At 38.4% G+C, this 25,340-nt stretch overlaps 1 protein-coding gene across 1 annotated transcript in view; it reads left to right on the top strand.

Moving 5' to 3' along the window:
• P3H2 (prolyl 3-hydroxylase 2) overlaps positions 1-25,340 on the top strand; it is a 67,682-nt gene that overhangs the window by 5,369 nt on the left and 36,973 nt on the right. The window lies entirely within an intron of this gene.

Genomic DNA, 25,340 nt, shown 5'->3' with positions numbered 1-25,340 from the left:
ACATGTACTTGGAAAGCTTCCAAAATGTTCTCAAGTAGTAGATGTTTTTCAAAAAATGTACTACGGTATAAAGACTTTTATGGAATTCACACTGACTTTCCATTTAGACTCAAATGTTGGTCTTACGTGTTGTGATTAGCATTCTTTTAAAAAGAAGGATTTGGGTGTCAAAGAGGCATCCTCCGCAGGATTAGTTGACATGGACAACAGAACCACTTAAATTAAGGTATAGGTTTGAAAAGTGCCATATTGGACATGCCAAATAAAAGAGTCATGCAAAAAAAAAAACTGGCACACAGTGGCAGGCTGCCCCTGGGCCGGTCCAGAATTGTTCACAAAGGGTAGGTCTGACCGTTGTGTAACAAGAGGCTGGAATACATTTGTGGAGAAAGAGACGTGCAGAAACATTTCTCTTTCTCAACGAACCTGTATTTATTATTTTGGTCTCCCGGTGAACTTTGGCAAAAGGGCGGAGCCTCTGGGCACACTCTCTCCCTGTTCCTCCAATCAAATCCTCTCTTCCTCCATGATTCCAAGTGCTGGCTGGGTCCCATGAGCCTATGTAAGGGCCAGGTCTGGTGGGCTGCTGGTCAGCCCGGGGCATATGTTTACTTTGCCCACTTATTAATGCAGCCGTGCAGACAAGGAAGGACAGGAAGCTGAAATGGCAAAATAACAAGAGTGTTTTGTGTGGGACTGTTAAATTCTGTTAATTTAAGTTATAGAACTTTTAAAATATTGGAAACATTATTTGGATCTGTATGTTTATTTTGGTTGTCTATAAGAAATATTTTTAAATGGAATAAAAATGTGCTTTAATATTTCATATGTCGTGCAATCCGTTTTTTATTAAGTACTGTAAAACATTAATCAGGCCTTAGATGAAATGTGCTATAAGTTTGTCCAAGTCCTGCCTGTGCTCTGAACAAGCCAATAAAAGCTTGTGAGAAAAGAAATGTAGGTACTGGATGTGAAATTTGTACTCGGTAAACAAAGTGATGACAGAAATGTGTTAAATGACAAATAGCTTTTAATGAAATGCAGACACAAAAACCTTGTAGTCCAGTTCTATTCAAAAGTCCAGATTAATCACAAAAAAACTGTTGTTGGCTGATTTATTGCATGCAAATCTGCCAACAACATAATACTGGAACATAATTTGTGTACACCAGTAATAAAATGTATCATATCCCAGAATGCCATAGAGCAGAGTGGGGTTTAACCTGGGCATGAAGGTGTTACTTGCTTGGAAGGAACATATTTAATCCCACATTAAATAGAAATATGCAGTCCCTAAATTGCCTGACCACTTGATTTATTTTTCACAAAATAGTTACCAATTGGTGGGTTGTAGGAATTTTACTTGGCATTAAGACAGATAACCTCTTTGATTCTGCTCCCCCGTAATGAATGTCTGTAGATGTTTCTCTCACCTCGGTTTATTTAATGACCCGTGTTTCTATTTTTAAGTGTGTGCTGTTGGATATCTCTTTTTGATATATTTATAATGAATACTGTAATTCTTCTGTGTGCATATCCTGTGTTTAGGACATGGAATCCAAACTTCTTACTTGATGCTTCACATTTCTGGTTTAAGTAGGGCTGTATTTACCTTTGGCACTGACCAATGCCTAACCCAGGGTAGTGCCACCAGATGATGATCCTTACTGCTGAGAGCCAAGATATCACATCACATTCGCCTTTAGGATGAGAGGTGCTGGGCAGAAGTCAACTCCAGAGGACTGTACCGACTTTGCATAGTCCTCCTTAGGGTTAGTGGGCCAGTTGGGAAGATCAGTGATGTCCCATTTTAACTGGCCCATTGTGCAGTGTAGAAACTAGTATATTCATGGTTCTTATAGGCAGTGGTATATTTCTGTCCTAGACAGGCAGGTTGGGGGGGCAGCCCCTCTGCCACAGAACAGGGAGCCAAATTTGCCTACATTAAACAGTACCGATGGCTACCTCTTTAAAACATTATGAAATATCAACTATATTATTAAACATGTGTTGTTAATGTATTCCGGGGACCCTTTAAAGACAGCCGTGACTATTTCCCCCATTACCTATAGACAAAGCATACTGATGCATGGACTGATAAGAGTATACTTGCAGATACTGATTCCTATAAAAAACAAAGCAGCATGACTTATAAGAAAGGATTGTCTCAGTGGAGACAAGCATTTTCTGTTGTGTCTGTTCACGTAGCTGGCACTCTTTAGGAGAAGTAATTTGGAAATGACAGAATTCAGTAGGTACACATAGCTCAGGAATGCTGCTTAAACATGTTCGGGGATTGCCCGCCCTGCTTGTCCTATTAAGCACGCACCTTCATACTATGCCAATTTGGAAGGGGAAAAAAATGAAAGTCGGGTTTGCCCATTCTTGCCTAATGTTGCTTTATGTTCCCCCTCTGGGGCGCAAGTAGGTCAAGCACTGTTTGATCCTAGGGCTGATTTTGTTGATCAGTGTTTTGATGCAAAACACTGTGGTCCTGCTACCATAATCAGAAATGTGTGTTGTGTTTTCATCATAAAGTTAAAACAGCCTGCTGAACTATGTACTAGAAGATGGCTGCAAGAGATATGTATAAAATTGCCCTCTGAGCTGTGAAGACTTTTAGAAGCATTTTATCACCAGTGAATAATTTTGTGTTCCTTCCTCAACCAGGGCATGAGAAAACACAGATGTTGAAGGGCATTGTGTGTTTTTTTTGTTTGTTTGTTTTACTTTTTCCAGCAGGGTCATCCCAGGTTTATTACTTGGTTGCCCTGGTACCTTTTCCTTTATAAAAACATTGGCTGCTACGTATGTGTCCGAATTTTATATAAACTTGTCCAGGGGTATTATAATATGCTGTCCATTTTAGCAGGTGTTTGTGAGAAGGCACTAAAAAGAGCTCATTGTGAATTTCCATTATTTCCGCTGTGTGTATGTGCAGCCCACTACTTGCCATATAGTGGGTCTAGACTGGAGAGAAAGAGGGGATGTGATGGAAACATTTAAATACATAAATACATAAAGATTCTTAACAATGCTAAGGAGGAAAGTTTTCTTCAAAGGGGGGGATTTTAAAAATGAAGGGTCAGAGGTTTAAATATGATGCCGGGATGTTTGAGTTTACAGAGAGGGTGGAAGATAACTGGAACAGCATCACAGCAGAAGCAGTGGAGGCTAAAATACTTAACGAACTGAAATGTGCATGGGATGGGAATGGACTATCCCGAATCTAAGACAAGAATATTAACTGATTGAGGTTTGATGTTGGGAAAGTTGGTAGACTACATGATTCTCATCTACTATAAAGTTACACATTTCTTTATCTGGCATTTAGCCATGTCCACTTCATCTCTCACTCTGAGCCCATTTAAGGCTGCCTGAGGCTAGCCCTGTCCTGTGCTTGGCTAGTCACTCCCCCAGAAGAGTGAGAGCTCCAGGTAGCCCACCCTATGAAGTTCCCATGGATCCAATGATACCTGGCCTAAAGCTTGTGCCCCCTTACTCATTTTATAGTACGCATCAAGTAAAGCATACAAAGCTTAGTATACATCACAATGTCTATTGAAAGGTAATGGAAAAGTAAACATTTAAGAGCAGAAAAAAAATCCATGTTTGGAAATTACAACAGCAGACCACTGAAAGTAGAATACAAATGTGATTTGTAGCAACATGTATTGCAGACTAAATGCCAAGTTAGTAAACCTCTAAAACATTAGTCAGCAGAGGATGAAGAACATTTAGTAAGTGTTCTGCTTGTTGGTTATAAGCCATTTTTCATGAAGCAGCTTGTGAACTAATTACTTTGGTGTCTATGTTCTTTCATTAATGTAACACATAAAAAAAATTTGAGATCACTCCAAAAGCATCGTTTTGACTTCCTTACATACCAGCCAGCACTAGCTTGCACATTACCATGAAACCAAGTTCGAGGTATTTTCCATCCGCAAACCAGCCCACCATGGCAGGGTAACCTCTGTGTGGCACCGACAGTATATTCTGTCATTTTTTCATGTCACATTTTACTGATTTTTTTTTTTGTTCTATTTATGGTACAAATTACCATGTTGAATAATTTTAACTCGTTTGTAAATAGCTGCACATTTTACTGTAATCAGTATATTTGTTCTATTATTGAAATTCATATCCTTTTAAAGGCAAAAGCATGATATTTAGGTAACCTGCATAATTGTACTTTCTTTGAAAGTCTATTTTAGGCTTGGTGGTTGTGACCAAAGCTTACTAGGCCAACATTGCAAGGTGGACACTTACTTACAACAATTATTATAATTTGTATTATTATTATTATTAGCTCTACCACTGATATGATTGCCCAGGTCCTGTCCTGTTCTAAAGGTTGTTATATGTACCCTACACAAACCTTGACATAATCTACCAAAGCCCTACTGAACAAGGAACACAGAGCTGCATTCAGTTAAGTTGGTTAAAAGACCAGCCAACACTTAACTTTTTTTTGTAATTGCTTGGACTGTCAGCTACCTAAGCAAGCATGTTGGAAACAAACTAACCCCTTCTTTGTTATACTCTCAAAACCCAGCTTTTTATATGAATGCCTCAGAGAAGACGAGAACTGAGCTGAATGGAAAATAAGATACATAAGGCCACAAGGGTGATGAAGAGAATGTAATATTGGATACAAGGAGAAGCTTTATTGTTCATGCATCACCCATCTTAAATCAATCACTGATTGTTCATGGCATATGGTTAACTCCTACCCTTTTCTTATGTAGTAAACCAACTTCTTCATAGGCTTACTTCCTGCTGGCATATCATGCGCTCACTGACGACTCAATTCAGTGACCTGTCTAAACTATTTAGATGAAAATGAAGTCTGCACATTAAAACCATACTCATGAGTAAGCAATTCCCAAAGAATCCATAAACTCCTATGAAAATAGTTGTGAAAGTGCGGTAGTAAATAAGTCCATGTCACTACAAAATCAGAGGAGTATTTAGCGTAGTATAGTGGCTTCTTTTTTATGTTTCATTCCAAGTATTGGCATCAAAAGGTTAAATAGTCAATTAATAGGAAATAAAGCAACCAAGTGCTGCGTCTTAAAAACCTCCAGTTAAATTTCAATGCAGAATATTCAGGGTTTTTTTTAGGCAACCACCATATAGGAGACAATCCAAAAAATAGTTCACAGTGCAATAAGGTAGCCCAAAGTCACTATTAGTGACCTACGCACAGTCTGAAAGTAATAGTAGCTCCTTCATTTATAACGGTCCGTTGCTTATCTGTTGAACCATAGCATAGCCTAACATCCGATTGTCTAGAAAAAGATGCCATGTCTGGTTGACTTGCTGTTTCAAAAGTTAACTTTCTTATTGGGGTAGCTGTAGATGCCCATGAGAAAGATCTGTGATGCATAACTCGCTCCTGATACAGCTAAAAGCACAGACAAAAATCTAATTGGGAATCCCAAATTGGGATTTGACTAGTACATTAGAACCATTCGGCTCATCTTGTTGCATTTTCGTGCTAACAGTGCATTAAAAAAATGTGTTGTGATATTTGGAACCACTGTTAGAATTTTTAAGCTGGTTAAAATTATTTTGAAAAGCCAAATTAAGTTCAAACCTAATTGGTAAACAGGGGGGTACCTCCTCGTTTTCGGGCATTCCTTGCAATTTGTACAGATCCAAATGCATAGGTCTAATACATATTCTAAATATGTTTGTATATGCTTACATTTCCTTCCAAATAAGCTCCCTTACAATAGTTTTGTTATTCACAAGCATATTACTTTATTACTAAAAGTGTATTAATTTTGTGAAAATACTAATGAATCAAATCAAACAGAATAACAAAAACTCATGCTTATACATTTTGTATCATACTATCGATATTCATTAACATATGGTTAAATGTATGTTTGACAAAGTTTCATTTCTGATCTAATGGAATTACTTGCAAATAAAGTTCATTGCGCAATACTTGACATACTTTGAAAGTATGGAGGACTTTGGAGGACTTGACATACTTCCAAAGAAGTAGCAACAGTTCTTCTTTCCCATGCTTCGAGCTGTACAGGAAGCGCACATGGACTAAAAGACTGGCCTTATCTCAAATGTTTGTTTGACAAATGTTCATGATGAATCATATTGGAGGAAACTAAAAGTCATGTCCCCTGGGGACTTATCTCATTTGTTTACAAAGTATAAGCATATTCGAGATGATGTATGCTTTAAAAACACTACACATTTGAACCCACTAACCCAAAAGGAAAGCAAAGCCGTTAAGTACCACAGCTTAGAGATATTCATGGATTTCTTTAGATCGCGTATTATGACTTTGATAAACAAGTCATGGTAATATGTCAGCAAGTGCTGCAAAGAATGTACCTTAGTTTATTGTTGTTGCAGGAGGTAGTTTATACACGGGTTACGAGTACCAGTAGATTCTATAAGGCTATTGCCATAAGGGTTATTAACAATACCATTAAAATTAACAAAATGCTAAATTGACAATAACATTAACGTATGTTAGGATATGCAGGTACAGAAGGAGCAGAGGGCACTGTTCTCGTAAGCTTACAATCTATTAGGGAGTTGATGGGGGATGATGACAGAAGGAGAGGGGCTGTTGGGGTGAGAACAATTTGGTTGTAGTGAGGGTCAGTGGCATGGAGATTTTACAGGTAGGGAGAACAGTTGGTTTCTGGAAATAATGAATGCAATTATAGCAATGGGAATAGCAACGCTTTAGGTAAAATCCTAAATAGGAAGTGGAAAGAAGCAGTGGCATGTTCTAGTCCAAGCTTATGGCGGCTGGTCCAGGGGGATTACTGCCCGTCTGCCGCATAACACTGAGCCTGATCAACCTGATTGAACAATCAGGCTCTTTGTAATGCCACTACTCAATGGACCAGTTAAAAGGGATACCACTGATCCCCCCCACTAACACTATGGACGGCTGTGATGAGTTGGCACAGTCTACCATAGATTCCTTCTGTGCTACGCCTTCTTTAAAAGCAGAGCACCAGGATATGTTGTAATATCCTGACTCCCAGTAGAAATGAGACGGGACGCCAGGAGGCGCTGCCCTGCCTTAGGCCTAGGCCAGCATCAAAGTTAAATACGCCACTAGGAAGAAGTGATAACGATTGAAAAGAAATTGTGGCAGAACAAAGAGGGTCATATTTGGAGATAAGGGTTCGTTAATTGAAACCTATTGCAATCCATGCCATTTAGCCTGCTAAACATGAAACAGGAATGTGGATTAGAAGATCCACCATATTAGGCCATATATAATGTTATTTGAATTCCTTAGCCATTGGAGCAAAGCCTCATGCTGGCAAGCATTTGCATTTGACCATAAACCTTTTACTGCAGGTGAAGAAGTGCAGACATCTGTAGCAGCTGGTGGGTTCCCAGTACAATTATATATGATGGGTTTAGGATGGAAAAAAATAAACAGTTTCCAAGAAATATAATGAGTTCAAAATGCATAACAACTGTTGGATTGCACAATCTTGTTTAGAGAAATGCATTTTGCTTTGTTTCTGCCAGATGGTTGGGTTATAGTTGCTCAATAGCAGTTTAATTAGAAATCATTCACATGTAATTAGCAATAGAAACAGCAGCGCCAACATAAATTCTGGACATTAAAAAAAAACATGTCATTTTTTTATTTAGGAAGACCGAATAATGGAGAATAATTTGCTAATTTACCTGGCACGATCTTGGGCACTTTGTCATCTGTCTCCTGCAGAGTTATCCTCTTAATCTCAGCAGTGCCATTATGTTCTGTGCCGGTGATGCCAAATCCTTGCTAAATGATTTATGTTCATAAGTACATTTTATTTATTTTATTTCAGATTTTTATTGATTCAATTGCGAATATTGTAGCCAGTGTTTAACATAATGTGCCCACTCCCTGACTGCCCCATTTCATTAGCCCCTTTTTTACTGAAAAATGATATGATTTAAAGTAAATTACATAAAGTGTTGAACTGATCAGTGCCAGAATTGAGATGTTTGTGTGAACAGTACTGCAAAACCACTTTTAAGTTTGTAACATTGTTACAATCCAGTGTGATGTCCAGTGTGATGTGATGTCACACCCAAGACTGCCTATGGTACAAGAGCAATACTGAGACATCATTAACATCCATGATATTATTATTGATCTATATAGTGCCATCATGTTATGCAGCGATGTACAGTGAGTAAACAGGGCAATAGTGGACATCCAGACACAAAATGTAAGGATGGCCCTGTTCTAACAGTCTAACAATCTAGAAGAAGTTGTGTTGCTAGGCATAAGTACAGACCGGCAGCATTAATGAGCCTAGGAAAAGGGAGGACAAGGGAGGTTGAGTGAACCTGTCAACTGGCTTTCCCGAAGAAGTGGGTCTTGATGGATTTATTTGATGGACCAGAGGCAAATAGAGATCCAGATAAGCTATGGTGGGCATTCCCAAGAATGTAAGCAGCCCTAGAAAAGTCTTGTGTATGTACGTGAGAGGTAGAAATTGAAGCGAAGGACAGACGAAGATCATCTGATGAGTGGAAGGACCAGTTAGGAGTATATCTGGTGAGAAGAGACATAGTTAGGGGAACCGTTATGAAGAGCATTGAAGGTGAGAGTCAGGATTATAAACTGAATCCTGAAGTTTAGAGGCAACCAGTGAAAACAAATGAGGGAAGATGTGTTAGGGCAGCATTGGTAAGAGGGAGACCAGCTAAGAGTTATAGTACTCAATACATGAACAGAAAACTTACTTGCATCTTATGTTAGGAAGGAGGAAATCTGGGAAAGTCTGGGTGAATGAGTAGTCGAGTATGACACTAAGGCAGAAAGCATGCGGGAAAGAGATGATTGCAGTATTGACATTGTGGAAAACAGGTATGTGATCTAAGAGGGAGGAAGATCGGAGTTTATATTGTCAGCATTATTAAATAATGGGAAACAGAATGCACCATCTCCTTTTTATGCAAAGCTGCTGGCTCACTAAAGTCTATTTGTCTGGACTGCCCTGCTAAATTACGACAGCTACGCAGTACCCAAAGGTTGAGGCACTCACTAAACAGATGCATAGCAACTGCTGTGGACATTTCTAGATTGTGGGGTTAGTATAATGGCTGATTTAAAAAACATTCATCGAGGTTTATTCACTAAATGGAGAGTTATGGTTTCATCTCCTTCAATTAACTATTCTTTATGTCTTTGCAAAAAAAAGTCTTATCTTGCCCTGTATAATGTAAAATGTAATGGATGAGGAGAATGTCATTGCATAGGGTAAACCAATCTTTTCCTGCAGCAGAAGCCCGCTGGGTTTCACCCTTCATAATGTACAGTGAAATCAATGAGTTAAAACACAACTCGCGTGCAAACCCTCCTGTCAACTCTTCCTTTAGTGAATAAAGCCCATTGTCTATATATGAGGAATATCTTCCCAAATTATTAAATGTAAGTATGATTTAATGTGGCATGAGAAAATGATTAAGCATCTTTGAGAATAACAAAATAGTTCCCAGACAAATGCTAACAAGGTTATTTATAGCTTGTTTTAGCTAGATTTTTGTGTTACACTTTCTGTTTATAGTTGAGCAGAGGGATAAAATGCAACATGGCATTACAAATATATGAACAGCATCATGGGCACATCTAGGGAGGGCAACGAGCCATTGCCCCACCAAGAAAGACTGAAGCATGCACAGGTGTAGAGATGAAGAGCTTCAGCATCATATTTTTCTTCACTGAAGGGCTGGAGAGGTACCAGAATGAGTGTATGCAGGCAATGGTGAAGCATGGTGGAGGTTCCTTGCAAGTTTGGGCCTGCATTTCTGCAACTGGTGTTGGGGGTTTGGTCAGAATTAGTGGTATCATTAATGCTTTAAAGTACAAGCATATACTTATACATCATGCAATACTGTAAGGGAGGCATCTGGTTCCAAATGTATTCTGCAGCATGACAACAACCCCAAACATACAACCAAAGTCATTAAGAACTATCTTAAGTGTAAAAAAGAAGACGGAGTCCTGGAAGTCATATTATGGCCCCCACAGAGCCCTGATCTCAACATCATTGAGTCTGTCTGGGAAAGAAGAGATAGGAGCAAGCGATACTGCATAAATCCAACCTTCCTTAAAAAAATGTACCTAGAAGAATCGATGCTGTTTTGAAGGCAAAGAGTAGTCACACCAAATATTGATTTAACTAATATAATAAAGGAAAATTTGTTTAGAAAGAGAAGCGTTTCTGCAGCTCTCTTTCTGCACATTATTCTCCCCCCTTCTGCCAGTCAGTGGAGAGGGTGTGCCCGAAGGCTCTGTCCTTTTTGCGGAAGTTCACTGGGACTTCACTGGGAGGCCGTGTCAAGTTGTCCACAGTAAGCAGATGAAGAAATAAGATGCAAGAGAAGAAGCAAAACTTGCAAGGCAAGTAGACCGGGACAGGATAGAAGTCAGCGGAGAAGATAGGGAGGCATTTAGAGACAGCATGAGAGAGAACTAACAATAGCGTAAGAGAACGTGATTGAGAGAGCATCGTCTGAACTGAAGGGCCAGGAGACGTAATTCGTTGTCCGAAAACAACTGGACCAAAAATGTAAAAACAAGTGTTTGTTTGAATTGTCATTGGTCAAGTTACACAAGGTTAATGTATAGTATAAAGAATTAATATTTTGCCATTGAGGATAACCGTGTTGGTTAGGTGGCATAGTCATTTTAGGAAGGAAACTAGATTAGATGACCACAAAGCTATCATATGCTATCAAGTGCTGTCTGAAGTGTCCAGTCTGTAGATACAATATGCAGACTGTGCAGAAATGTTTTTTTTAATTTAACTGTAATCTTGCAACAGGGTTGTTTAACAACGGGAACACTGCAACTATAGACTGAAATCATTGCTCCATATTTATTGAAGAAAATGTTCTGCAGATATCTATCTGTAATGATTCCTTTGTATGCAGGGCTCTATGCAAGAAATGCTCCAGTTTTTGTCTAATGACGTATGAAGTCTAGACTCTCCATTGGCCACAGCATGAATCCATGTGTTGCTATAACCAGATTCTTTAAAGGATAGGAATTTAAAAGAACATTCTTAAGCAGTAGCAACGCGAAAACTTAATGAACCGATATCAGCCTATGAATGTGAAGATGAAAAACAGAACAACCGCCTAAGTAAACACACGCACACGTAGGAACCAATAACCCTGGAGAGAACTTAATGAAAAACATATGTGATTAAACCTAAAACATTAAGTGGGATACCCATTTTTGACAGCTATGGGGAAAGTCTCATTTTCTGAATTACAAAAACAATAACGTTGTTCCAGCATACGTGTTAGGATTCTGTGTTGGATGTTTTCAGTTTGAGTTTTGTGCAGACTTTCTAAAAAGTAGCTTGTAATGTGTGTTCCTTTGCCATTGGCCTGATGTTTTTCTTTAAAACCCTAGTGGCAATCCATTTATTACTTAAGAGTTATCTTGCCGCTGCCTTCTTGTATTCCATCCAACAACAAGGCTGCATCTGGATTATGTTAGATGTGTGAAAAAAAAACATTGTACTTTCCGCTATGTGAAACTATGTGTCAAAGTTTAGGATGGGTAGATGTTACTTGAAATTAAAGAAATGAAGCCTTACATTAAAGTGTTGTAATAGCATTAAATACCATATTCTCCCACAAGAGAAATGTTTAGAGATGACTTTTTGAAGGAAATTAGCATTATATTGCTAATTGTAGGAAAATATCAACAGGCCAACTAAGGCCAATGTCTTGGCCCCTGACCTGGGGACTATGAGTTCCGAGCAGCCCCACAGAAACTAATGAGAGCTGACCAGAGTGATGTAATCACTGCGATTACCAATTAAAAAGAACACACGTCATTAAGTGACATATACACATTTGTTGTATACCCTTAGCAGTAAAATGGTTGATAATGTGTCCTGCCCAGTGGAATCTTGATCCATCAGTGATGGGAAAAAGAAGAATGTAAGATACATGAAGCTGACCTCACAGTGCATCAGATGTTTGGATTTTACAAATGGTTTTGGTCATTTTAGAAATTTTAGCTTTTTCTTTTACACACTAACTTACTCTGAAACCAAGGAAAATTGGTTTAATGAAATACATTATCGGGTAAGAATAATAATATTTCGAATAGTTGGGTGTGTGATAAAAATGAGTTAGATTGCTTTGTGACAAATCACTTTGAAGCTGACATTTAAAAGATTTAAGTTTTCATCAAGCCAACGACTGTAGTAAAAAATGGCAGTAAAATAATAATATAGAATAATGAAGCTTTTCTACTAACAGTGCAATTTATGAGGCTGGAGATTACATTGCATGTGATTTTTGGAGAGTAATATTTTACATTTCTCTTTATCGTAAGTTTATAAGTCACCTTTTACTAGAAATTGTTTTTTTTAAAATCATTTTTAAGCTGTTTCCTTAAAGGTGGTCATGCCCATCTGGAGTCGGGGTGACTGCAGCACAGCTGGTACGCTCTCTGAAAACCTCCCTGAATAGCCATGGTTCTGTATAAGCACTGGGTCTAATGCCAGCAAGTAATGGGTGGTAATTTTGTTCATGTGTGACTGATTTCATGATGTCGTATAGTGCCCTGAAAAAAATGACTCCAATCCACAAGATTGTATTTTCAAGATTATTCAGTTATTTTGTTCCTACAAGATATCTACAGTAACATTGTAAGACAAACACCTACATATCTAGAAGATTGAAGGTTCCAGGCTTTTAAATGAACATGTCTTTTCTGTACTCTATTTTATCATATGCAATGAGCCATATTATCCCACTTATCAGGAAATGTTTCGTTTAATGTAGAGAACTTCACTTCAAAAAAAATATTAGACCATTTGTCTTCAGTGACTTCCGTTAATGCCAGATTTCACCAAAGGTTCTCCGTAATGGGAAGTAACATGTATGAAGAAGCAACTCCATGTTAAGACTATGCTGTTATTTTTTTTTTCTTTCTCTAAGCTCTATTATAATGGTTTATTAAATATTCTAATAATTGTGAAATTATTGGATCCATTTAAAAAAAAATTATCTAATTTGTCGCATGTACTTCAGGGTGGCATCTATCCAATAAAAACACAATTGAGGATAACTATACTGGTCTCTGGTGTAGAGTTTAACCCAAGGGGTATGCTTTGATAGTCACAGCTGTGTCAGCAGTTTATTCTTTGTTAGCAGTATAATATTTGTTTGGGGCATAATACAGATAAAGAGCAATATTTACCAATGTAGAACTGGAACAATTATGTTACAAAATGGATTTTTCACTCTGAACCGAGACCTAAAAGCCCTGATTTGTTAGTGATATTGTGAAATCTGAATCTCCCTTGATCTCTAGACATCAGTTACAGACAGCCCTACGTTGTTCTGTCTTAAAGCTAATCCAGATGCACAAGTATTAAATGGTTCAAGAGCTACGCGCATATTTGGCACTTGGTTGTGCCACATATTTCTTTGTACCTTTCAGAACTGAAAAGAGCCCAAAGTACAAATACACACATTAGTGAAGAATGAAAACAACCACATGTCCACGTGATGGGAGAAACCGAAAATGTCGTATTCGTTTTTCTTGCATTTGATTTTGAAAAGAAAATGTTCTGGCAACTGGGTGTAGATATTGTGCAAAAACAAATTATATGTGAATCATTATAACTACAGCTGCCTGGTGATGACAATTCTGTATGGTCACGCCGATGGCTTGCAAGTTAGGCCATGTATAAACACAGTGCCGGAGAGTCATGTACTGCCGCACGCTCAGCTCAAACCCTGTGCCAAGCCCAGGCGAGCACCACAAGGTAGCCAAGCCACAGAGCTGCTGGAGCCCCCACAGAGCAGGTGCTAGAACACTGGCCACTAATGTGGCTGCTCTGTTTAGGCTTGCATAGATATGTTCAGAGGGCCAAGGGCTCTTTTACTAACACTCATTATATTTCCTGCTGGGGCTTGGTTGTTAACGTGGTACTGTGTGGGTGGTGAAATTGTTTATGGTAGATTTGTATTTCTTCTTTGTATTTATGGGGCCAATGGAGGGATGGCGTGCATGGATATACTTGCTTTCTTGCCCTGAAGGTTCTTCAAGTAAAGATCATGTAAAAAAAAACAATTAGTTACTCTAAGTTGCCCCTGTGTACTGTTAACTTATTTGTCTCTTGCTGAATGAGGATTGACTCTCAACTTTTGAAAGTGAAGGGGCTAAAAATCAAACAACTATAGAACATTAACCCTTTAAAGATATTAGGACATATTATTATGCCTATAGAAAATGGTCCAGATCACCATTAGGACATAATACATCTTATGATTTTTACAATATGGGAGATGAGTCGTCTGGGATCTTTCCTGTTAGCTTAGTGCAAATACTCCCATGTTGGCATTATCTGCTGGCACCACCAGAAACGACGACCAGAGTAAATTAGCTCCCAGAGGGTCTATCCAGATGCCCCTGGGATCTCTGACGAGCCCCCTACATGCTGATCACAGGGAGTGCGATTAGGAATGCATGGCAATGGAGCAAACGGAACATCACCTTAATACAAACTAATTAACAACCAGGTTCCTCCACAGACAACATAACAAGACATACACTTAATACATGCATTTAATGATGCTGAAAGCTGTATGGTGACAAAACCCTTTTAACATAAATAATCACTATTGGATATATTTGCTAAGGAGCGATAAGCTGTGCTGAGAAAAAGTAGATTTTAGTATATGTCTCCATAAATACTCCCTTAATACTCATCAATATGCTATTTTGCTCTTAAAATAGTTGGAGTGGGCCCTGCTGTGTCTTTATAGCACAATAATGTTTTTATGTTCACTTTGAACCCTGTTTATAGTCATACTTCAGAGGCACTCATGAAACCACTACTGAGGTGGAATCTTGGCATCACCTTTTTTTTCGTGTTTGGATGTCTTGCAGGCATGAAGAATGGAGCAGTGTTACCAGTTTTGCCCAGAATGATATGGGTCATCTGAGGTAACAGGGCTATTGCAAGATTACAGCATATCTCGCTTAAGGACAATAAAGCACAGCACTCAACATTTTGTGTTAGCACTTAAGTCGTATAAATTATCCGCTAAAAGGTTTACCGTGTAAGCCGTAGTCCTGCTTAATTTATCTGTTTCTATTGCTTTTAGTAAAATTTACAAGCAAACGTACATAATGTGGGACGTTTGTTATTTGTTAATTAATTCTGATTGCTGTGTATATTCACAGAGGGGCATTTATTATAGTTCCCGTCCAAGTCATTTGCACATTCTGATTACAGTGTTTTGATGGAGTGGGTTCAGTGCTTGATGTATCACACGCTGATGCCCTGCATCTGCTTTTGTGTGCATATCTTTCTTGAATAATTGCTTTTCTGGGAAAATGTTTTAGTGTTTGAACAAGCAATTACAAAATAATGTCCCCAGACTTCTGATTCCTCGGAAGCCAGAGACTGTTTTGTTGTAAACAGATTATATGTGAGTTATACTAACTTCATATATTATTCTTGAATATTTAATAAGGCCAAATCTAAAAAAAAAAAAAAGTTGGTTCTTAATGAGTGGTAGACATTGTGTAAGTCCCAGGCAAAGGGATCTTTAAAGGAATCAGCAATTAAGTGCAGCGGGCTATTCTTTATCACTCACAGTCCTAAAACAACCACAAACGGGATGGATGCTGTAACACTAAATTGTACAAAGTAAGGTTGTAATTGACGATTAATGTTATTTCTACCCACCCCTCACACTTTATGTGCAAGGTCTTCTATTGCTTTCTGATCCTTAAAGGAACTTTCAAGAAGGGGCCTCTCTACCGCATGTATCAGTTTGCCTTAGTCAGTCAGTTGTATTTTTGTCATGTTCCTTGAATATATGTATTGTAAGAAGCGCTGCATGAATTGTTGGCGCTATATACGTAAAGTATAATAGTAAAGTAACAGTCATGTTAAACTATTGTTGTGCATTTATTACTGTTATGTTACTGTGCTATTATATTCCTCACTCAGGACATAACAAGTAGTATATAACATAGCAATTTGGACTGGTACAAAACTGGCACAATAAAACTGGCCGATAAATAACATGTCTGCAGCGAGCGTACAATGCTTATCATCCAGGATAATCGATGGTTCAGGGAAAGGTTTCACAGCATAGCAGTTGTAGAGTAGTGTGTGGAGAGCCACCAGTGTCTTGCTGTGGGACAATTTAAATTTGATTGAATATGCTGTTTCCAGGGGAAATATATATATAAATATGTGTGTGTGTATATATACACCGATCAGCCATAAGATTAGGACCACTGACAGGTGAGGTGAATAACACTTATAATCTTGTTATCATGGCACCTGTCAGTGGGTGGGATATATTAGTCAGCAAGCGAACATTTCGTCCTCAAAGTTGATGTGTTAAAAACATGAAAAATCGGCAAGCATAAGGATTTGAGCGACATTGACAAGGGCCAAATTGTGATGGCTAGACGACTGGGTCAGAGCATCTCCAAAGCTGCAGCTCTTGTTGGGTGTTCTCAGTCTGCAGTGGTCAAGGAAGGAAAAGCGGTGAACCAGCGACAGGGTCGAGGGTGGCCAAGGCTTACTGATGCACGTGGGGGCCGACCGCCGGCCCGTGTGGTAAAAAGGTGTCAGAACACACATTGCATAGCAGTTTGTTGCTTATGGGGCTGCATGGCTGCAAACCAGTCAGAGTGCCCATGCTGACCCCTGTCCACTGCCAAAGGTGCCTACAATGGGCACGTGAGAACTGGACGACGGAGCAATGGAAGAAGGTGGCCTGGTCTGATGAATCATGTGGAGAGCACATGGCACCAGGATGCATCCATGGAGGCCCCACCTTCCAACTTACAGGACTTAAAGGATCTGCTACTAACGTCTTGGTGCAGATACCACAGCACACCTTCAGAGCTACATGCCTTGAAGGTTCAGGGCTGTTTTGGTGGACCTACAGAATATTAGGCAATGTTGTGTCCAAATATACACCCAGAGTGTAAATATACTGTAGGTTCTGGTTTATATTTCAATCCTGTTGAGCTACATGGGATTGAAACATTCAATTATTAAATGAATAATGTATTTATCAAATTATACATTTGTGATGAATTAGCACATATCCAATACAGTAATAATAATACTTGGCTATCAATGGCAGCCCGACTAGTTTGTACATATAGGGGTTCTCTGTTGTGGTTTGACCTTTTCATTTTCTTGTCAGCCATTGTCTTATTCAATTAGTTTGCTTTGTTGGTGAGCCATGTTGATTGATTCGTGCACAAAGGCTTTTGAACATGTATCCCTTATTAGTCAGGCTCTCTTGCTAATGCTTACTCTTCTGATGTTTAGCATCGTCGTAATGTGTAAACCAGCAATGTATTCTGGCCTAAGCTGACTACGCAATCAGACCCCATGTGCCCTGCTACTTAGTTTGCTGGTTACAAGGGAGATCTCTAATCTCGCCAACACAAGGCAAGACTGCGTAAGGCGCAATAAATGGAGCTGTGTACCCTTAAGACACAAAGCACAGAGATATAAGATCATACCCCAGAGCTCCAACGTGGGTACAGCGGCTGCAGAGGTAAATATGCTACCTGTATGAACTGTTATAATGTGTACCTTAAACTTCAGTGAAGCTGGCCAGCTGGCAAGGTATACTCTACTGGAGAAAATAAAAAAGAGATTTTATATGAATTTTATACTTTCCTTAAAATTTCTGGCATTATCTGAGTCGTATGTCACTGTAATTTAATGTCCTGCTGTCGTTGTTAATGCTAAAGTCAGATACATTTCGTAGCTGAGCAGTGTCCAGAAGGCATCTCAATGCAATAGAAATTGTGTATCCTATTCTCTCTACAAAACTGAAACCCAAGTGATGAAGAACCACCGGCATAACTAATCATAGCTTCCTAGAGGAGTCTTCATTTCATGTGTAGGATTAAAACTGGAGGGACAGTTTTATATTGCTAGGTAAATATTTTATTGACATGGTAAGGTCTCCCATATAGTTAACATTAGAATAAAAATAAATCTCAGGCTATAGATTCTGGCATGTATGTACTGTTTAATCTGAAGTTTGTCATCAGTATGTGTCTCTTTCTATAGCTTCGGGACTGAAAATCAGTGACCAATAAATACAGTGGGAGCTTTTTTTAGGTTTGGTGAAGCTATTGAATCTTATTTGTTTGGCTATGCATTATAAGGGGCCACTCTTGCAGCAGAAACCTAAAACGGTAAGCCGTTGATGATACATATTGAAGATGGGAACCTGATTCACCTCAATTTATCTACAACTCACCATTCACTATATAATCCCTGATCAGTACCTGGGCATATGGGCAAAAAATAATCCCCACCAAGAAAAAATAGCACAATTTCAACAGCTGCACCAAAGTAGAGTGTTGACCTAATTGTTATTCCTCTTTAGAAGGGTATAGGCAATAGATAGGTGTAGTTACTCATAGTACATTTGGCAGACCGTATACTCAATGCACACTATTCAGGTCTGTCCAAAATAAAGTATAACGCGCAGAGAAAAGCACCAGATAGTGGCCTGAACTCTTCATACTAGTTTGGCCTATTGGGCAATGGCACCCTGCACTCTTGCATAAACATGAGCTGTAAAAATAGGAATAATGTTTAAAAATACATATTCCACTAAAAAATAGTGTATGTAAATCACAATGGTGCCTTTTTATGTAGAAAATAAAATATAGAAAGCATTTATGTACGCCATATAATAAGAGGCCAAACGCATCCATAAAGTAATCATGCTTTAGTGTTTGAAATAGGGCTGTTATTTAACCGGTTTCGCACTTTATAATCGATACCAGAATCCATCGCATTTGAAACTTTTTAGTACTAAAAAATATTGTTTCCCTGTTGCCACCTGGAGAGACATACTGAATTTTCTCTCTGCAGGTGGTTAAAACAATACATTCAATTCTGCTACTAGTTTTTATATATCAAGTACAAATATGCGAGAAGCAGATTAAAGATAAAATCAAAAAATTCCAACTAAATATTACAAATAACAGAAAACTCACTTGGTTGGTTCTACCCCTTTTTAACTTTATTGTGTTATATATAAACTATAGTGTAGGTATTGTTATCTTCCTAATTATGACCTCTTCCCGGGATTATTTTGTTACATTTTAGTCTGTGCATGCAGACATCCACCTAACTTTCCTAACAAAATCCTTTTTCCAAGACTGTGCTCATTGTGGTTAATATAACGCTCTGCTGCTAATTGAGACATGCATTAGGAAAAAAAAATAATTAAGGGATAAGCTTGATGTTATAAATATTAACAGATATAAAACATTTGTGGTTCTGTAAATGTGCAGAATGTGCTCTTTTTGGAAAGTTCAATTTGTTCCAGAGTAAATGTAAAGCAGCAATAGTTCTAGCAGGGTCCTCTTTAACTAATGTATCTAGTCTCCTCGTTACCCTTAAATATATGTATTGTAAGAAGCGCTACGTAAACTGTTGGTGCTATATAAATTAAAAATAATAATTTTTGACGTAGACCGTAAAATCCTGCAGTTTTAATTGTACATGTTTAATCCCATAATAAACTATTCAATACAGATGCTTGGTTAAAGTTCATTGTGTTTAAATTCATGGCTTTTCATTCATTAGGTAATAAGAAGCGTGTTTCAATTGATAAGGCAGTATGCTGTCATAGTACTAAAATCATTTCATTAGCCTGTAAAAGTCAAATGCCACCTAATGTATCCTTTCTGGTGTATAAGTTCAGTAATAAAGTACGAAGGAGATTCAATGAGTTGAACTTACTAACGAGTATAATTGTATGACGAGGAATCCTCTTATAGCAACCAGATGTCCTAGATGTCCTTTGAAACTCATGGAGAACATGTGACTTTGTTATTGAGAATGAAACTCAATGGGTGGCAAGTTTCTCCTCTGAGAAGGTCCCTTCCCTACGGCTTAGTTACTGCAAGTGATGTTCTGGAGACTCGATCCAGGGGCTAGAAATAATAAAATCAGAAACTGTGAGGTCACTTCCTCCAGAAATCTACTCTCATCATTAACCTTTACATACATGGAAACATCTCTCTTTAGCATTAATATGGATGGTTAAAGGCACCATGTCATGGAGGAAGCTGACGACATTTGTGTTTGAATGGTTTGAGTAATTTCACACACTGTGTCAGAGTAAGGCTGCCGCCAGCTGTTTAAGCCAATTTCTGGGTTATAGTCTAGGGCTGTTGTCCTCTTGAAGCGGTTTGCTGAAACTCTGCAGGAAGTGATGGGGGATTTAATTACTTGGAAATATGTTCAAGAGCAGGAGATATAAATCCAGCTCCAGACCTTATACAATTTCATTGGATCCACTTTAAAGGGCAGAGCTGGGACTTATCTGTCTAGGAGCCGAGAAGCTAAGTAGTGTAGTGCCACAAAACACTGAAAACGTGTTCATCCTGTAAAACCGGCATTCACCAAAATAGACCTGTAATTTAATAATAAAGAAAATTTGTCTGCACTGAGCGTATCTAAATTTTCATTAGTCAGTCTGTAAATGCAGTTGATCCGTCGCTTTTTATGATTCTGTATTCACATCTGTTAAAGGGAATGTGTCACATAATTAGTGTTCAACATTTGTACAGATTGTTTATCCTCTACATGCCTTCCCAGTGTGCAAGCAGAGCTGCAAATAAATAAATGAAAGGGAAAATTCCTCACCCAATATCTCGTGTAGTTACCATTTCTCATAAGAAATAAAATATTTAAAATGTTACCATTTTATTTCCATATGGGAATAAATAGTAACAACATTTCATCCAGTTATGGGGGGGGGCAGTGTAATACAGTAAATGAAATGTCCCTCACAGCCCCACTACAGAAGAATGCACACTAAAGTACTTTAATATTATTCTAAATTGAAAATAAAAAAGTACAGTACCTACTTGACCTGGAGGTTGATGTTGTGCGCAGCAACTGCTGTCCTCCTCTGTGGTCTGACATTTGTTGCCACTGATTGGCTGCTTGAAGCAGTCAGTCAATAACAAGAAAGTGCTTCTATTAAAATCAATTGTAGTACATTCCACGCATGTGCACATGGGTGTGAATCCCCCCATATACATTTGCACCTTTCCTCACCCCCCAGCTAAATGCTGTGAAGAAGATGTGTTCACAAATGCTGCATTCAAGAGTAAGGTGCAAATTTATGTGGGGGGGATTTGCTCCTTACCCCTGCATGCAGCATTCCTGAGCCAGCGCATTTGCAAAACAGAAAACATGAACATTTAAAAGGACCACTCAGTTATCAAATGAACTGATGTGCACATAATGGGTAGAGATGCAGACAAGTGATATTACTTTGTATTGCCATCTCCTGTGCAAGGTTTTCTTTTTCTTGAGCTTTTATTAATCATAATTAAAGGATAGCATAAATTGCTGAGGTTAGAATAGTCTCTGGGACGGGGCTGGTCCTTGGCAAATAGCACACCAGGTAAGAAGCCCCTTTGTCTCCCCATAGGCCTTTTCCCTACATCGCTTGTGCTTGCCCCCATCACATTGTGGAGGCTTCCATTACACACCTGCCAGTTACCAGATCGACTTTTACAGATCAGGGACACTTTCTATAGTGACTGCTGGCACCCCACCACCACCACCCCAGGCAGCTGCTTGGCAGCCCTACAATAGGATAGCCAAGGAAACTAAGTATTCTGCTTAAATAATGTATCTATAAATAACCAGCAGGCTTTGGGATCATGTATGTAATATACAACCAGTTCTGTAAGCTTTACAGGGCTTAATGGTTTAAAGATGTCTGTTATTTTGTATTGAATGGTCCTCTACTGCTCTTCGTCTTGTACACTCCTCCGCAAACTGTCATTTGTACTTTTACACCATGTAGTCAGATTTTCCAGGGGTTTCTTTCCACTGCCTTGGCTTGACAGAGGCTGCATTGGAATGGCCCTTTAATATATGTTAACAGGACATGCATTATGTGAAGGAATGCACGTAATCAAGGATGCCCTAAGGGATTTGCATAACAGCCCCCTATTTCATAATTTGAATACCGGCTTGACACATTCTCAGTACTGGACACTTTGGCTTTTTCAGGATTTTCCATGCACTTCCCAAACGGACATTGCTGATTATTTGTGTGGGCTTCTTCCATCATCAGGCAATGAAAGCAAAGTTTTAGTGAGGCTTGTGATGTTCTTGTATATAATCCTTACAGCTGGAACATATGATTGCTTTATCCTCGCAAGGGGAGTTACGTAGCTGCAGACTGCAAATAGTAATTCCTTTCACTTGTAAGAGTTGATGCAGAAAATAACTTAATAGACCGTAGCTGTTTTGTCGGGGCAGGAAGAGGTGTCACCTTTTCTGAAAATATTTTTTTTTTTTATATTTATTTTTACTATGTAGAAAGAAGCCATATGTATTTTTCTTGATAGGAAATAGAGACTTTATTTGTTGATAATATATGGACAAAAGTATCGGGACACCTGACCATTACACTAACAGTGACTTCTATGACATCACATTCTAAATACATAGATATTAATATATAGTTGCAGTTTCCACTCTTCTGGGAAAAAAGGTTTATGTGGGAATGTTTGCCCATTCATCTAGTAGAGTGTTTGTGAGGCCAGGCACTGATTTTGGACAAAAAGGCCTGGCTCGCAATCTCCGTTCCAGTTCATCCCAAAGGTCTTCGATGGGGATGAGGTCAGGGCTCTGCGCAGCCAGTCAAGTTCTTCCACATCAAACTCATCCGACCATGTCTTAATGGACCTTGCTTTTGTGGTGTTAAACCAAATATAAAAATATATCACAAAGGTTCATCTACTTTAACAGATATTTAATAAGAAACAAAAACACAAAGACTAACCTGCAGCCAAAAGGCCCAACATAACCCAGCACACCACAGATTGCTCCATCCATGCAGGATGGTGGGCAGAGAGAGACTAAACTAAGATTTTGCATTCAACAAGCATATTGAATTGCTTGTGAGATCACTGTAGGTGTGTCCTCGTTAACATATCAAAAGACACGTGATACAGGAAGAGTTCAACTGGCAAAAACATTGACAACAATACTTGTTATGTCACCCCAACTTTGTGCACTTGGGCACAGTCATGCTGGAACAGGAAATGGCCTTCCCCAAACTGTTCACTAAAAGTTGGACGCATACCATTGTCCAAAATGTCTTGGTATGCTGAAGCATTCAGATTTTCCTTCAATGGGCCTAGCCCAAACCCTCATTTCAATAATTAAGAGGTATGTCCCAATACTTTTGTCCATATATTGTATAGTTTGTTGACTTATGGGGCCACTTGAAAAGATCTCATCTTTCATCTGGTAAGATCTGTCTAGTGGCAGAGATACTATAACTTCATCAGAATAAAAAGAAAATACAGAACCCAAGCCAGATCTGTATTAACTTTTATAGAATACAGTACAACTAAAGAGAATCCTGGTAAAAAAAAAAAAAAAAGTGTACTGCAAACTCTAAAGCATAGTTTTAGTACTGTCTGAATCTTTGAACTCCCACCCATCTCCACCAAGTAAAGAGAAGTACCATATACCTAAAAGTAGCTCAGTTTTTTTTATTTTTATAGTTTTTTTTCTTACATTTTTACTGCGTGCGCTCTATAAACAAAATGTAATTTAAAATGTGTGAAGTGCTTTTGTCAGCATGGCCACAACCTGGCTGTTTTCTGGTCATTCTTTTAAATTGACTGTTTCAGAGTTTCATAATTCCTTGTTGTCTTGGAATATTTATTGCCTATAATTTATATTCCAGATACTATTTTAGTGAACAGGAAGCATATGTGTTATTCGGACTACTTCTGTTCTCCAGAGAATTACAGGGTCTCTTTCTCCATAATAGATTAGGGGGGCATGTGTACGTGTGACAAGACCAGCCAGATGCACAGACAGTCATCACTTTTTCCATGACTCTGCCCACAGAGGATTCCTCTGCTTTCTTAACCTTTCCCCTGCCAGTAACCACAAGTGTAGAATTTCAGCCTGGTGATCTCATTTAACATTAAGCAAGTTGTTTGAAAATGCAGGGAACCCCATTTGAGCTATTAATATGGTGCTGGTAAAAAACAACAAAAAAAAAACATGTTGCTATTAAAATTCCTGTGTTTTTCCATACTTATTTTTTCTATGTCATTCATTGCAGTCTTCTAGATTTCAAGCTTTTTTGAGCAGGGGCCTTTTTTGTTTTTAGAAGTCCTAATTGTTCTGCGATGCAATGTCTGCCTATTTTACAGTACCATGGAATCAAAACGTAATAATAATATTTTCTTGATAATTTTGATATCATGGTTAATAAATAATTTGTAAAGATTGGTATAAGGAAAAGATGCCTAAATCAGGCTTTGAACCCTATCAGCCAGATGCCCCATCGCTTAGTGTGATTCTTTTCTCAACTCCCTGCAGTTCTTGTGTTACTAGTTCACTGTGTGTGTGTGTGTTTTCCGTGCAGGTCACCAAGAAGCTTGTATATGTTTGTATTGCATATTTTCTCTTCCTACAATGTTTTGAATGAAAGGCAGATAGTACTATAGTAGTTACTCTATAGGAAATAGTATAGTAGCTATAGCAGTTATTCTGTAAAATGCTGAGTTGGCTAAATCTTAACCCCTGTTTGGAAATAGTATAAAAAGTCTTATGATGGGAATGTAATGCTTAAAAATGTCATGTGATTTGGCAAAGTTCCTGAGCCAATTCTCCACGTAAATCAATTCAGAATCCATTACTGACAACTATGAGTTGATCAACAAATAGTACATTTCACAAGCACTCTATTCCTTGGTAGACCTCAGGTATTGTTTTGACATTTTTTTTTATTTTTAGTTTAGTTAAACCAGTCTTGTTAGTTTGTAAAATAGAAGTCTTCTGGATGCAGTATTCTTGTGACATTCTTATTTAAAGAAAATATCCATGCAAGTTATATGTTTTTGAACGTGTGTGAACATTTAGGGTGCTTCTAAAATGTTTTCATTCTTTTTGGCTCAGTACAGACCTGCTAAGGTCAGAGAGTAGTGGACTTTTTTATACATAAAATTCTTCTAGTTTAAGGTTCCTTGCCAGGGAGTCTGACAGAACGGCAGAAAGAATCCAGTGTTTTAGTCCAAACTACTTTTTTGGCAAATAGTAAAAGAGAGTTAAACACTGTTGCCCTGTCCTTGTATGTGGAAAGCAGCCATTAGGATACAAATCTCTTCATATGAGGTCACATGGAATTCAGTGACAATTGACTTGGCTTTGGGGTCGCCTGTTAAGAGGTTATGCCAGTTAAGTCATAAGCAGTTGTTTCGATATAGACTAGAAATACATATTTTTAAG

The sequence above is a fragment of the Spea bombifrons genome, chromosome 3 (genome assembly GCF_027358695.1).
Source record: "Spea bombifrons isolate aSpeBom1 chromosome 3, aSpeBom1.2.pri, whole genome shotgun sequence".
In the NCBI taxonomy this organism is placed as follows: domain Eukaryota; kingdom Metazoa; phylum Chordata; class Amphibia; order Anura; family Pelobatidae; genus Spea; species Spea bombifrons.
The sequence above is the reverse complement of the archived record's forward strand: the minus strand, read 5'-3'. Positions and strand labels throughout refer to the sequence as shown.